This window comes from Microcaecilia unicolor, chromosome 7, assembly GCF_901765095.1.
Source record: "Microcaecilia unicolor chromosome 7, aMicUni1.1, whole genome shotgun sequence".
Lineage (NCBI taxonomy): Eukaryota > Metazoa > Chordata > Amphibia > Gymnophiona > Siphonopidae > Microcaecilia > Microcaecilia unicolor.
In genome coordinates this window covers 218,944,024-218,959,714 of record NC_044037.1, presented here as the reverse complement: position 1 = coordinate 218,959,714, position 15,691 = coordinate 218,944,024, and positions in this window count along the sequence as shown.

Sequence of the window (15,691 nt, the reverse complement as noted above, 5' to 3'; positions counted from 1 at the left end):
GATAAGAGGAAGTGAGGAGTCTGGCTGCAATTGGGGCAGGCACAAAAGACAACAAGGCAATGATCAGGTCTGTGGAACAAATATAAACATAGTATAGCAACCGGTATATATATATATATATATATATATATATATATATATATATATATATACAAGGTAGGCACAAACAAAAAGTAGTGGTGCAGACACCACAGCTATACAACAAGTTGTAGAAGTAAGTGTGTGATGTCACCTCTCTGTGCTAAAATAGGCAGAGTCTGGCTGCAATCAAGGCAGGAGGATCAAGAGAGAGCAAGGGACTGATCAGAGATCTGTGAAAACAGAGATATAAACAGTATAGCAACAGGTATATTATATACTTGTAACACCCGGATGAGGGGGAGGGGAGAGATGCCTCAGTTATAGAGTGACTTACTTTAATTTTGTGAGTTTGGATTCAGTGGAGCACTATTTGTTAATTTCAACAGGAAACGAAGGACTTTTTAGTGCTAGAGGTCAAATTTTGATACCTAGACACAGTCCTCTTGGTGATGAGCATTTTGAATTGCTGCTCTTCCTAAGAGCAAACAAAGGTTTTGCTAAGTACTTTTTCCCTCTGTAACATATGTTTATTGCACTAGTATGTTATGCTCTAATATGTTGCTGATAGAAGAGTTTTTAGTGCTGGTGGGCAAATGTTGACACCTTGTGATTGTCTATTATTATGTTCTCATGTCTAGTGTTGCATGCATCACATATGTTTATTGCAAAAGCTGTTTTTATTAAACCACGTGATTGAATAAAGCCACTATACTCATGTTGTGTTTAAAAGTAAAGGAAAAATAATTAGTTACACTAAACTAGTAACTGGAATCAGTACTTAACTACTTTCCTAGGTGTGTAATTTAATTACAATAACTACTTTAAGCTGAGAAGTAGCTTAATTAATTACTTTTGAAGAGTAATCTGCACAACACTGCAGGCCTTATTCTTATAACTGGACTCAGATAGGTGGTAGTGCTTTCCTTATCTTAACTTTATCCAGATGTATTTAGAAATGATTTTTTAACTTTTTTTTTTTTGCCTGAAGGGTGATGTGTTTAAATATTGTAACTTTTGCTTCTTTCCTGACTCTGCCCTACCCATTTCCCAGAAGTTCCCAAATCAAGCTTGGGCTATCTATAACAAGGCTGCTCACCCCTCAAGCTTTCTCAGGGTCCAGATCTACAAGACCCACTTCTCCTCTTCTTCCCCTCCCCTCTGCTGGAGGAGAAATACTTATCTTCTGCTCTCTCGCCCATCACAAAGGGTTGCCTGATCAGAAGAACTTTACATTTTGACCTATATCTGGACAGAGCCTGAAATGGCAAGGAGTTGACAATGATTTTAACAATAATGGGCAAAATAGCAGGAGATATTCTCCTATGTAGAGAGGGATGGGTAGATAGGGGTGTGTGTTAGGGGTGGGGTCAGGTAGATTTCCAGGAATTCTGGACAGCATTTTGTGTTGAGGTAGTAATAGGTGTTGGGGTTCTGTGCAGGTTTGTCCTTGTGTTGAGAAGAGAGGTAAGTAAGGGGGTACACACTGCCAAAAAAGGTTTGAATTATCTCACTACAATGGACCCCCCCCCCCCCCCCCCCCCATTTTTAGGTATGTTTTTAGGTTTGTTTAACCTACTCATTTTGAAGCACATATTGTTGCAAGAACTTTTGTTAAAGCATACAAAGTTAATGTACATTTGTTAATTAATAGGTATATGTGCATTCAAGTGTTTTGTGCAGTTACATTTTTAGGCACCTAAACAATGCAAACCCCTTGTAAGAAATTGTTGTTGTTGGAATGCTTGCCAGAGATGTTAATGCAGAGTTGACATGCTAGACCTTTCCCTACCATTATCATGCCCCAGTAGCATTACCTTTCTCACAACTACATAGTTATGAAAAAGTTAATGTACTTTTCAGCATGGGGGATGTGAAGTTAGGAACTCATTATCCATGTTATTTAAATAATTAGTATGTGCCTACTTTGCTCCCCAATCGCATAGCAGTAGCACATTTTCTGGTGTACCACCATCTCGAGCAGTCAGCCAACGCTCTTGGGCACACACAAAACACCAAACAAACAGGAGTTTGTGTGAGTCTGAGGGTCCTAGGTGGGGGTTGGGGGGAGAGTTGAAGGGAGAGAGAAATTCTGTGCAACCTTGGGCCGGCCTCCCCTCTTGCTCCTCTGTAACATCCTCAAAGAATTGAGTCACCAGCTGCCTATGCAGTCAGGGAAGGGAAGAAATGAGCGTATGCAGCACCAAGCCAGCTGTATCCTCCCTGACCATCCAATGACGTAAATACTGACAAGGGAAGATGAGTGTGCGCCAGGATGAGTGACTGCTAGATTCTAGGGAAGGACACAGCATGTGTCTTTACATGTACAGCATGTACACTCTGTACATATGTTTAGTGAAATTTTGCACTTAATCTCTTTTATTCTATTGATTGAAGCAGAAAACCATTGCAGTCACATAGACATAGGTAGGTCAGATCTGTGTGTGACTGCGAGAAAGAGAAATAATATAGAGATGGCAGTACATTTCTTTCAGTATATCTTTTGCATTTAACAGCTCTCTCTAGATATTGTGATTTCCATAGTTATTCTCCCACGTGGGTGGGGATTTTCTTCAAGCACAAACCAGTTTTAATTTCTGCATTTTTTCATACAGAAAACTCGTTTATGACAAGAAATCTCCGTGGTTGTCAGAAAAATCTGTGGCTCTGCCTAAAAGCTTCTTCCGCATCTTCCTTTTACAGAAACGCTATATGTCAATGAGATTGCAAACCTCTTCAGAAAGCATATGAGAAAAGTGACCTATGGACAGACTGCAATAAACTTTTTCCCCCCTTTGAAAATCTAATTACTCTTCATACTGAAGCATCCTGACTGAGCAGAGCTTTGGAAATCTGATTTTACAGACACTGACATTCTTTATGTGAGAGAAGTGGGAGATAGAGGTATTGCTTGTTCTGCAGTACATAATCATCCTGCACTGAAAAATAGTGAATTGGATGGATAGATAGGCTGTCTTGCCTAGGGCAGGTGCAAGGGTGTTGGGTACCCTAGGCAACTTCATTCAGCCAGGTAAATGAGTTATTTCAAAATTGCTTATCCTTCTTGTAGGTAAAAGTATTCATTGCTGATTATTTGGGTTTATGTGGCTATCAGGATGTTTTAGGGTTTTGTTTTGTTTTTTTTTACTGCAGCTCTTTTTGCAGAAGCATCTCCCTTAGGCAACCACCTAAGTAAATGACGGCAGATACAGACCTGCATGGTCCATCCAGTCTGTCCAATAAGGTAAACTCTGGTCTTTCCTAAAATGCTTCACTTGCTAACATCACTTTTAGCCTTATAAAAAAGATAATCACCTGGGATTTGCACCATGTATTCTGTTATTATTTCTAAAAAGCATCTATTTATTAAGGCAAAAGATATTTTAATTAAAGACTGTGCAATTTATCCTCGTGCTTGGAAGCCGATCATTAGAAAAAGTGAGTGGTATCCTAGGTGCAATGCAGAAGCATTGCAGAGCTTTCGGTCAATTACAAACAATATTGAAGCCCCCTTTTGTAAAACATCAATAAATGTTCACATATTTTTTTTATTTAAATATCTGCAAATCGCTTTTAGCATGTAGATGACCTGCCTCCCTCCTGTGACGGCACAAGACTCACGTGGGTGGCACTTCTCTAAGCAAATAGGCAAGGAATGCACGACATTACTGGGGTGGGGTGGGGGGCAGGGATGCCTCTAGTATCAGATCAGCAATCCTGCGCATCATGCACCTGCTAGAACGTGCTGAAGCAGCACCAAGGACAGCGACTTCTGCTCTTGGTGGACTTCTGCCTCTCAACTCGATCTATTCAACTGAGACATGCCGCAACGATTATCTTCCAGGATGAATCAAGCAGACTTAGCAGAGACGTTAGATTTAGATTAAGATGCTGCGAATTGTGCAGGGGAGGGATGCTTAATAATGTGATTTGCAATTCTGTAATAAAATGTACAGATTATTTTCTCAACAAGGAGCAGCTGTTGATAGGAAAACGGAGAGACCGGAAACAGACTCAAATCTATCGGGTTTTTCTTTTGTCTTTTAGCAAGGTAAAAATGAACTTCTCCCTGTGCTGCTTTCTTATGATCTCACTTGATTTACTGACTATTCAGTCTGGTATGGAGCTTTCATTTTCTTTGCTTCCTGCAAGAGCCAGGTATTTCCCGCACTGTATGAAGGTATCCCCTTTTCACTGAGAAAGCGTCGAAGAGGACGCAGAAACTTATCAATCGTCTGCAGGAGGCGCCTCTCTCAGTGCGCAAGAACAAGACTCAGCTACGCTGAATATTGCTGAACTCTGTGGTCAGACAGACTGACATAGCAGTGCCTTATGTGCCCTGCATACGCCCAGGGTGTCAGAACATCCCTGATACACATTCCCACATTCTCAGTAGCAGACTGCAGTCCTCGCGGACTATACAACTAGCCACCGAGTCACTTGCTACTGGCAAGCTGAATTACTGTCACCTCTTTGCGTGGGCAGTATCACCCACTCACACTACAAGGCATGGGCCCAAAGCTCTAGTATCTTTTTAATTCAAAGTATTTGGTTGGCAGGTGGGTATATTTTTTATTTTGATAGCTAGATAAATGAAGGCAATTTTCAATATCTATTTACCCAGGAAAATGTGCTGTTTGAGAAATGCCCATCCTGCCTGAATGGCAAACTATGTGCTAGTGCCTCTTTGTGTATCAGGACCTATTTTGATTGGTCTTGATTTTGCCAGTCCCCCCACCCTCCCCACTAGCAGCTGCCACCCTAGACAGCCATCTAATTTTCCTAATCGTTCAGCCAGCCTCCTGGCCAGGGAGGAAAACAGAGAAAGTGCAGTATGTTACCTAATGGCATTATATTGCCAACTCAGGGGGTCTTTTACGTAGGTGCGCTGGCGTTTTAGCGCACATTATAAATAGTTGTGCGCTAAACGCTAAAGACGCCCATAGGAATACATTGGTGTCTTTAGTGTTTAACGTGCATGTATTTTTAATGCGAGCTAAAAATGCCAGCACGCCTACGTAAAAGACCCCTTCAGGTTGGAGTGGCTTTCAGAAAGTTTAAGTCACACTGTAATCCTAATTCCTTGCTGTTGCGGCAGTGATTGATCAAAACCACAAAAGTATCAGTTCAGGCAGCTCAAAGTGACTAAGGCCCAGATGCATCAACCATACGTAAAAAAATCTAAAACGTTAAAGTCCTTAACAAATTTGAAAAAACGAAGCATGCACCAAAAAAACAAGTCACACATGTTCGGTGCGGTATTGAAAAGTACAATGTATCAAAGATTCGTAATCCCCATCGGTAATCAGCCCCTAAAGCATGCGCAGAGCAGCCAAGCGTTATGCTGGCTGCTCTGCACATGCCACAAACATCCAAAACAGCAACAACAAAAAAACACGTGGCTCCCCGCTTCCCTGTGCCTAAAATAAAAAATGAAACAAACATAAAAAGGATTGGGAGGGGGCAAAGGTGCTCATCAGGAGCGTCATGTATGGACGGCCTTGCCCCCCCCCCCCCCCCCCGCCTGAGGTCGCCGTTGCTCCCCGCTTCTCCCTGCATATGAAATAAAAGCTCAATACAAATCAAAACTTTTACAGCGCCGGGCCCCCCTCCCTTCCTGTCTCTCTTCTTCTTTCTCACAACAATGCTCCCCCTCCTGCCATGCTCCGCCTCTGTGCCCCGCCACCCTGAGTTCGTCACTGCCACTCCCCCCCTCCACCAGACCCCCCCCCCCCCGCCTTAATGGCCAGTGCAGCACCTCTCACCTCTGTGTGAAGGTGCTGCATGGGTTGGAACAGATGATCGTCCATCGCTTCTGCCTCCACCGACGTCTCTCTCCTTCTTCCTGTGCCCGCCCACCTCTGACGTAAGCTACCTAAGTAGTTAACTTACGTCAGAGGTGGGTGGGCACAGGAAGGAGGAGAGAGACATCGGTGGAGGCAGAAGCGATGGATGATCATCTGTTCCAACCCATGCAGCGCCTTCACACACAGGTAAGAGGCGCTGCACCGGCCATTAAGGCGGGGGGGGGTCCGGTGGAGGGGGGAGCGGCGGCGACGAACTCAGGGGGCGGGGCATGGAGGCGGAGCATGGCAGGAGGCGGAGCAGTGTTTTGAGAAAGAAGAAGAGAGACAGGAAGGGAGGGGAGCCCGGCGCTGCAAAAGTTTTGATTTGTATTGAGCTTTTATTTCATATGCAGGGAGAAGCGGGGAGCAGCGGTGGGGGGGGGGGGCAAGGGCGTCCATACAGGACGCTCCTGATGAGCGCCTTTGCCCCCTCCCGATCCTTTTTATGTTTCATTTTTTATTTTAGGCATAGGGAAACGGGGAGCCACTTTTCTTTTTAAACATGCCAGCAATTTGGTTTTTCATGGTGCAGGGGGCAGTGGGGAGCTGACAGCTCAGGTCTTAACAACATGTCTGAGCTCATGTTAAATTTCTAACGGTAAGTGATTCGTTGCTATCGTCGGTATGGTTAGTGCATTCCGAATTGTCAACATTTCAATGGTAGTTTCTCGTTTGCATTCCAGTTTTGTTAGCTGCTAGCTTTGTCGGAAAATAGCCTTTGATGCATGCTACAGTTGAAAATTTCTTCGTTAAGGGTCAGTAAAGGGTCGTTAAAAGGGTCATTAAGGTTTAGTGCATCTGGCCCTAAGAGCCCTACAAGCCAGCCAGGAGCCAGAGATGAACAAAATGTAATCAGGGGGTGGGGGAGTGAGCAATGGGGCCTAAAGAAAGGAAGATGCTGGAGTAGGGAAAGTGAACAATGGGGGATGTGCAAGGGAGAACCAAGAATAAGCACTGGGCTCTAAAGATGGGGTAAGAGTTAACAATGGAACTGTGTGTGGGGGGAGGGGGAAGATAAGGATGCCTTAATCTGACAGCTAGCAGGAAGAATAATTAATCATTTCCACCACTGACTTTTGCCCACACTTGCTGTAATAAGCACTGATAAATTACCATGAAAAGGAAGGTCCTTCTTTATATTTTACAAGTAGGTTAGAGAAAATTCTGTATTCTGGTGGTACATGTTTTAGGTGGTTAATATTTTTAATTTGCCCTTTAGGGACAACTCCTTGTGTCCGTTGGTCATTTTCAAGTATTTAAGGGGTTCTACATTTTTCCAGCATTGGTAAACCATCCACATACAGACACTTAATCATATTAATTCTCACAAAAAGCAAGTGGAGAATTCAGGTGAGGAAATAATGCGATTTTATGATAAGCCATCAAAACCCCGAGTGCTTAATTTTTTTCAGGTACACTGCCAACAGCAGTAAGAATGGGTACTGCACAAAACAAGGCATATCAGATGTTTAAGGGAATGCTCTTTGGGGGTCATGCTGGGATTGTGGGGAGCTTGTAGGGAGACCATTTGCTCTTTAGCACTTTGAATCAAGTCATTCATTAAAGTTGTTTGTAACTGATCTAACTCACTGTGGAGTGCAGAGTTTTACTATCATCTGTACAGCAATGTTCTATTTAATTTTTGCTGGCCCATGCACACATGAAAAACATTTTGTGCACAAGTTTCCAGCCTTGACTTAATATGTGCGGTATAGTCTATGTTCACAATAAACAAAGCCAGCAAAACGTCTATGTGTGTGTGCAGTTGCTAGGTATGTGCGCTCCCTTTCTGATCCATGTGTGCGCACAAACATGCACAGCTTAGAGGGAACACTGCTGTATAGCCTGCATGTAATCCTACATCTGTCACCTACTTATTAATATGGTATCCATGTCCACAGGACTAGTGTAAGGGTACTGGGCATCATAGGTAATCAGTCTTATGCTTGTTCTGCCAACCCCAAGACATGGTCACAGGACTATTACTTTTTGATGCCAAGCTCTTGATGCACAAGGTCAGCAGCAGGAAGTTCTGACCCCAGGGACTGAAGTTTTTAATGTGTCTAGTGCTAGCCATAAAGAAGACATAGAGAACCACAGCACAGGTTTCTACCATCCTGTTTGGCCAACTCAATTTGCCCATGGACTGGTAGGGGTACAGAGATCCCTGCCAGCAATGCTGTTCCATCTGTCCAACTCTGTTGGCTGTTTTGCTGTCTCCTCCCCTGCAAAAGCCTGGTACCCTAGGCCACTCCTTCTCAACCTGGTCCTTGGGACACACTCAGCCAGTTCAGTTTTCAGGATACCCATAATGAATATGCATGAGATAGACTGGAATACGGAGGAAGCAGTGCATGCAGATCTATCTCATTTATATTCATTGTGGATACCCTGAAAATCCAACTAGCTGAGTGTACCCCCAAGACTAGGTTGAAAACCATTGCTCTAGGCAATGATCTAGGTTTGCCTAGTGGTAGGGTTGGCCCTACCTGTCCATCACCTATCCACATTTTAAAAACAAGCTTCTCTATAATATATCATATCTGCAATACCTAGGCCTATTTATCATGATGCTTCTGGAACAACATGCTGGGAAAAAAAGGACATTATATGCATTTTTGTAAGGGTCTCCCATCAATAATATCATGAATGAGACAAAGTCAATTCGTAAATGATAACAAGGATATGGAGGAGGTGAGCGGTGAACAGGGCTGAGAAATAACAGGGATTATTTCATTCTAACAAATACGGTAAGAAGTCCAGGGTTTTGCATAATTTATATAGGGCATTATGTTTGGAACAGAAGAGACATGCTGTGAGTTAACAAATCAAAGAAGCAGTTGTAGACAGATTCCAGCAAAGTGTTTCTGTTCTAGGCTGAGTCAGAAATAGCTTAGTTCTAACCCAAATTACAGCAGCTTATCCAAAACAAGTAAGTACCACTTTTCAAAGCCTAGATAATATGCTCTCTGATGGAATATAATTTTATTTTATTTGGAAAAGAGTTTTCAAATACATTGCACCTGGATATTCTTTAATATTTCTTTATTCTTGCCCCCTAAGAAATGCATAAGATTGTTCCTCCCTTCTCAATTTAAGTCTATGGATCAACATTCACATTGTCCAAAATATTCACATAGAATGAGTAGATCCAGGAACGAAATATGGAAGCCAATAATGATAGTTTAAAAAAATCCTTCAAGTGCAATCACAGAGCACTGGCGGATAAAAGCGTCATCAGAGAAAAGCTCTGTTCTCATCCTGAGTTTGTCAGGATCATTATAAATGTTTTCTAGTCTTGGCGTTTCTGTGTTAGTTTGACGTGGGTGGAAGGCTCTGGTTTGTAAAGATATGAAACGCTATATTTTGAAGACTTTTTAAATGTTTGTTTGCTGTTGCAATGTATCTCTTATATTTGTATCTCTTATTTGCTCAATTTAATATCGTTCTACAAATCTAAAGTTTTGTTTCAGAGACGAAGCTCCTCAGCAATTTTTACTTTCAAGGGCAGAACCCATTTAGTAGTACAAAAGTGTCTGTATCATGCATTTGTAGCAATAGCATCTTATAGTTTCTGTTCTTACCTAGTAAGGTGTGGGGAAAAAAACATTGTTAGGATTTCTGAATACATTTTTACGAGTTAGCACGAAATTGATAAGTATAACTGCAGCGTTTTGTATCTAACATTTTGCCAGTTTTTATGATTGTGCTAAACAGGGTAGTAGCAAATCCTCAGAGAGAGAGAGAGAGTGTGAAAGAACCAAATTAGTTCTACGCAAACAGAACTACCATCTGTTTAGTTAGGTCTGTTCCAAACCAGTCGAGGCAGAGAGAACACACTGTTTTGCGAAGAAAAAGAACACTGGGAGCCATTCACTGAAAAGCTGAAAAGTATTTTTTTAATGCATTCTCCCATATTGCTATTCATTTTCACATAGTGCAGAAACATGGCAAGCTGCTAAAGGTTGGAACATATCACTTAGCATCTGTCCCGTCCTGTCTTCCTTCAGTTCTCAATGTGAGGAAGTTACAAACAAAACTGAACTAGAAATGCAAGCCTCCACTACAGGTGGGTCACAGTTTTCTGGTATCTCTATTTATAAAAATTGCTGCAAGTCTTTCTGTGTCTGTCTTGAAAGAGGCTGCCATGCTGATGGTGGAAAATATATTCAAATTGCTGGCCGGTAGCTGTTCAATGACAGTTGACTTCCACTTACATATTGTAGCTTCCGAACTTACAGAATGAATTCTTTACACACTCTTAAACTGCCTAAAAATCAGCTAAGCTATAGCAAAGTCTGAAGAATATTTTTATCTGCAGATAATGTAACTAAGAGTCACTATCATCAGACAGCGCCAGTATACTGTCTGATCGCACCACTTTGGGCTAGGAAACTGGGCATGACATCTTTCTTAAAGGGCCCATGACCGGTAGGTTCAACAAAAATAAATGTTAAAGTCAGAGTCGCTGTGTGATGAAACTTAACACAGGGCTTCCCAAACTGTGGGTCGAGAGCCCAAGTGGTGTCACAAAACCTACATGTGGGGTCAGGACGATGGTGGGCTCTCCATAGATGCATGATTATTCTGCACCGACAGGGAGTCACAGCCACAAAAAGATTGACGAGCATTGCTTTAGCAAGAATTTTTTAACCTGAGCGCTTCTCTGGAAGGCCCCATTAAGTGAAGGATGGGGGGCCCTCTTGGTGATATAGGGGATAATGCAGAGGCAGGGGGAAAAAGAGGGGAAAGAAAGGTCAGGGGACACTGGTTCCCATGGCTTGACTTGCTATTGGGCATAAGAACATAAGTGTTGCCATACTGGTACAGACCAAAGGTCCATCAAGCCCAGCATTCTGTTTCCAACAGTGGCAAATCCAGGTCACAAGTACCTGGCAAGATCCCAAAACAGTACAATACATTTTATGCTGCTTATCCTAGAAATAAGCAGTGGATTTTCCCAAAGTCCATCATAATAATGATTTATGGATTTTTCTTTTAGGAAGTTATCCAAACCTTTTTTAAACAGTGCTAAGCTAACTGCTTTTACCACATTCTCTGGCAAGAAATTCCAGAGTTTAATTACACGTTGAGTGAAGAAATATTTTCTCCGATTTGTTTTAAATTTACTACTTTGTAAGGCTAAGCCAGGCTGAGGGAAGAGCTGATAGGTGGGGCATGGAAAGGTCCCGGATGAAGCGGAAGAGCTGGAAAGGTTATTTAAGGGCATTGCCTCTGAGGCGCAAGGCTTTTCCTGCTCCTCGGAGATGGCTTTGCCTGGAGGCGGTTGGTGTTCCTTGTGAGAGGGAATTGATTGCCCGTTTGTGCCAAGAGTGGGTGAGTGTGCCGGAACTCTGAAAGCCTAGTCTGACAGCTAGCACGGGAACATATAGTAACATAGTAGATGACGGCAGAAAAAGACCTGCATAGTCCATCCAGTCTGCCCAACAAGATAAATTCATATGTGTATACCTTACCTTGATTTGAACCTGTCTTTTTCAGGGCACAGACCGTATAAGTCTGCCCAGTGGGATTCCCCGCCTCCCAACTACCAGTCCCGCCTATCATCACCGGCTCTGGTACAGACCGTATAAGTCTGCCCTCCACTATCCTCGCCTCCCAACCACCAACCCCTCTTCCCCCCACCCGCTCCACCACCCAATTTCGGCTAAGCTTCTGAGGATCCATTCCTTCTGCACAGGATTCCTTTATGTATATCCCACGCATGTTTGAATTCCGTTACCATTTTCATCTCCACCACCTCCCGCGGGAGGGCATTCCAAGCATCCACCACCCTCTCTGTGAAAAAATACTTCCTGACATCTTTCACATGTGAGACAGTAGAATGTGGCCATCTGGGAGAGTGGTGACTTGCAGCCATGACCCAGCTGGGTCTGAGTGGCTGTGGGAGGATTTGTCAGGTCTGCACTTGGCTCCCCTTTATCCATGTGCTTGTTCACTCCTTCAAAGAAATGTAATAGATTGGTGAGGCAAGATTTCCCTTCACTAAATCCATGTTGGCTTTGTGTCATTAATCAATGCTTTTGATTATGCTGTGCAATTTTATTCTTTATAAAAGTCTCTACCATTTTGTCTGGCACCGATATCAGGCTCACCAGTCTATAATTTCCCGGAACCTTTTTAAAAAAATCAGCATTACATCGGCCACCCTCCAATCATCCAGTACCATGCTTGACTTTAAATTACATATTACTAACAATAGTTCTGTAAGTTCATTTCTCAATTCTATCAGTACTCTGGGATGAATACCATCTGGTCCAGGCAATTTGCTACTCTTCAATTTGTCAAATTGCATCATTACATCCTCCAGGTGTATAGTGATTTGATTCAGTTTCTCTGACTTGCCAGCTTAGAATACCATTTCTGGCACCAGTATCTCTCCCAAATCTTCCTTGGTGAAGACTGAAGCAAAGAATTCATTTAATCTCTCTATAGCTTTGTCTTCCTTGAGTGCCCCTTTACCCCTCGGTCATCTAGCGGTCCAACTGATTCTTTTGCTGGCTTCTTGCTTTTAATATACCTTTAAAAAGTTTTACTATGTGTTTTTGTCTCCAACACAATCTTTTTTTCAAAGTCTCTCTTTGCCTTCCTTGTCAGCACATTACATTTGACTTGCCATTCCTTATGCTGTTTCTTATTATTTTCAGTCGGATCCTTCTCCCATTTTCTAAAGGATTTTCTTTTAGCTCTAATAGCCTCCTTCACCTCACTTTTTAACCATGCTGGCTGTTGTTTGGTCTTCCTTCCTCCTTTTTTAATACATGGAATATATTTGGCCTGGGCTTCCAGGATGGTATTTTTGAAGAGCAACCACACCTGCTGTAAAGTTTTGACCTTCGCAGCTGCTCCTCTCAGTTTTTGTTCTTCTCATTTTATCATAGTCTCCTTTTTGAAAGTTAAATGCTAACGTATTGGATTTCCTGTGTGTACTTACTCCAAAGCCAATATCAAATCTGATCATATTATGATCACAGTTATCAAGCCCCAGCACCATTACCTCCTGCACCAAATCATGCACTCCACTAAGGACTAGGTCTTGAATTTTTCCTATTCTTTTTGGCTCCTGTACCAGCTGTTCCATAAAGTAGTCACTGATTTAATCAAGGAATTTTAGCTCCCTAGCATGCCCTGATGTTACATTTACCCAGTCAATATTGGGGTAATTAAAATCAAATTCAAAAATGATGGAATCAGTAGAACTCAAAATTCACACAACTCACAATTAGTTCTACAATACTTGAATTGGTACTCGAAGGCAGATCTTGTGTGGATCAATGAAAAAGTAGTGGAGAAAAAAAAAGACTTCAGTACTAACAGACACACCTCTAATTGAAAGACACACCTTCATGAATTAAGAGGGCTCCTTATAATCATGAGCCTACAAACAAACCCTCCACTTATCTTTCAAAAATACCCAAAGGGGAGACTAAATTTTATAGCGAATATCTTGAAAAAATTCATTAATTATTTTGGATGACAAAAATGCTCCTCATCTTATATCTTCTTCACCCATTAATATTGTGTTGCCCAGTTTATTAGCCTTCCTAATTTCTGATAATATTTCTACATCTGACTGTTCACCCTGGCCAGGTGGACGGTGGTACACTCCTATCACTATCTTTTTCCCCTTTGCACATGGAATTTCAATCCATAGGGATTCCAAGATGTGTTTTGTTTCCTGCAAAATTTTCAATCTATTTGATTTAAGGCCCTCTTTAACATACAATGCTATACCTCCAGCAATTCGATCACTAAGATATAATTTGTACCCTGGTATGAAAATGTCTCACTGGTTATCCTCCTTCCACCAGATCTCAGAGATGCCTATTATATCTAATTTTTTATTTAGTGCAATATATTCTAACTCTCCCATCTTATTTCTTAGGCTTCCGGCATTTGCATATAGACATTTCAAACTATCTTTGTTGTTCCTATTTACATCTTGCTCAGCAGTTGACTGATAATTTGCAATCTTTTGTCTGATTTTTGTTTAAAGACACCTGCAGGTTCATTTTTGAAAGAGATGGATGTCCATCTTCCGACATAAATCGGCACTTGAACGTCCATCTCTCAGAGAAGTCCAAATCGGTATAATCAAAACCCAATTTTGGATATCTCTAGCGGAAATCCGTCAAAAGCACATCCAAATCTGAGGGGGGCGTATCGGAGGCGTGGTGAAGGCGGGACTTGGGCGTTCCTAAGACTTGGACGTCTTTGAGCCATAATGGAAAAAAGTTGAGACGTCCAAGACTAAAACTTGGACGTTTTCATCCGGACCTGATTTTATTGCGAATAAGGTACAAACAGATGCCCAAAATGACCAGATGACCACTGGAGGGAGTCGGGGATGACTTCCCCTTACTCCCCCAGTGGTCACTAACCGCCTCCAGCCTCTATGCCAGCCTCAGTTGTCATACTCATGTCCATGACAGCGCATGCAGGTCTCTGGAGCAGTTTTAGTGGGTACTGCAGTGCACTTCAGACAGGTGGACCCAAGCCCATACCCCACTACCTGTTACATTTGTGGAGGAAACATTGAGCCCTCCAAAACCCACCAGAAACTCTCTGTACCCACATATAGGTGCCCCCCTTCACCCGTAAGGGCTATGGTAGTGGTGTACAATTGGGGGTAGTGGGTTTTGGGAGGGGTTGGGTGGCTCAGCACTCTAGGTAAGGGAGCTATATACCTGGAAGCATTTTATGAAGTCCACTGCAGTGCCCCCAGGGTGCCCCATTGCTGTCCTGGCATTTCAGGGGGCCCAGTGTACTACAAATGCTGGCTCCTCCCACATCCAAATGGCTTGGATTTGGAAATTTTAGACTTGGACGTCTTTGGTTTAGAAAACTGCCGAAAATCAAAGACGTCCTAATCTAAGGACGTCCTTGTTATTTTCGAAATGAAAGATGGAAGTCCATCTTTTTTCGAAAATGACCTTTTCCCTGCCTCCGAATTTGGATGTTTTACAAAGACGTCCAAATTCCAACTTAGACGTTTCTTTCGAAAATGCCCCCTTCCTGGTCTACTATGGTCTCTACTACAACCTCATTATCAGGGTACCCTATCTTCCCTGTTTTGGTGGTATCTTTGAAGATACCTTGTGCTGAACCTTGCATTTTTGAATGACTGTCGGCCTTCTTGCAATTTAGTTTTATGCTAGTGTGACCACACTTGGTGGAACTGAGCACATTATATTTAAAAAATGTATTAAAAATATTACTTACAAAACTTTGTAAAACAGGGGGGGGGTTCAGTATTGTGTTCAGTACTGGTCTCCGTATCTCAAAAAAGATATAGTAGAATTGGAAAAGGTACAGCGAAGGGCGACGAAAATGATAGTGGGGATGGGACGACTTTCCTATGAAGAGAGGCTGAGAAGGCTAGGGCTTTTCAGCTTGGAGAAGAGACGGCTGAGGGGAGATATGATAGAAGTGTATAAAATAATGAGTGGAATGGATCGGGTGGATGTGAAGCGACTGTTCACGCTATCCAAAAATACTAGGACTAGAGGGCATGAGTTGAAGCTACAGTGTGGTAAATTTAAAACGAATCGGAGAAAATTTTTCTTCACCCAACGTGTAATTAGACTCTGGAATTCATTGCCGGAGAACGTGGTACGGGCGGTTAGCTTGACGGAGTTTAAAAGGGGTTAGATAGATTCCTAAAGGACAAGTCCATAGACCGCTATTAAATGGACTGGAAAAATTCCTCATTTTTAGGTACAACTTGTCTGGAATGTTTTTACGTT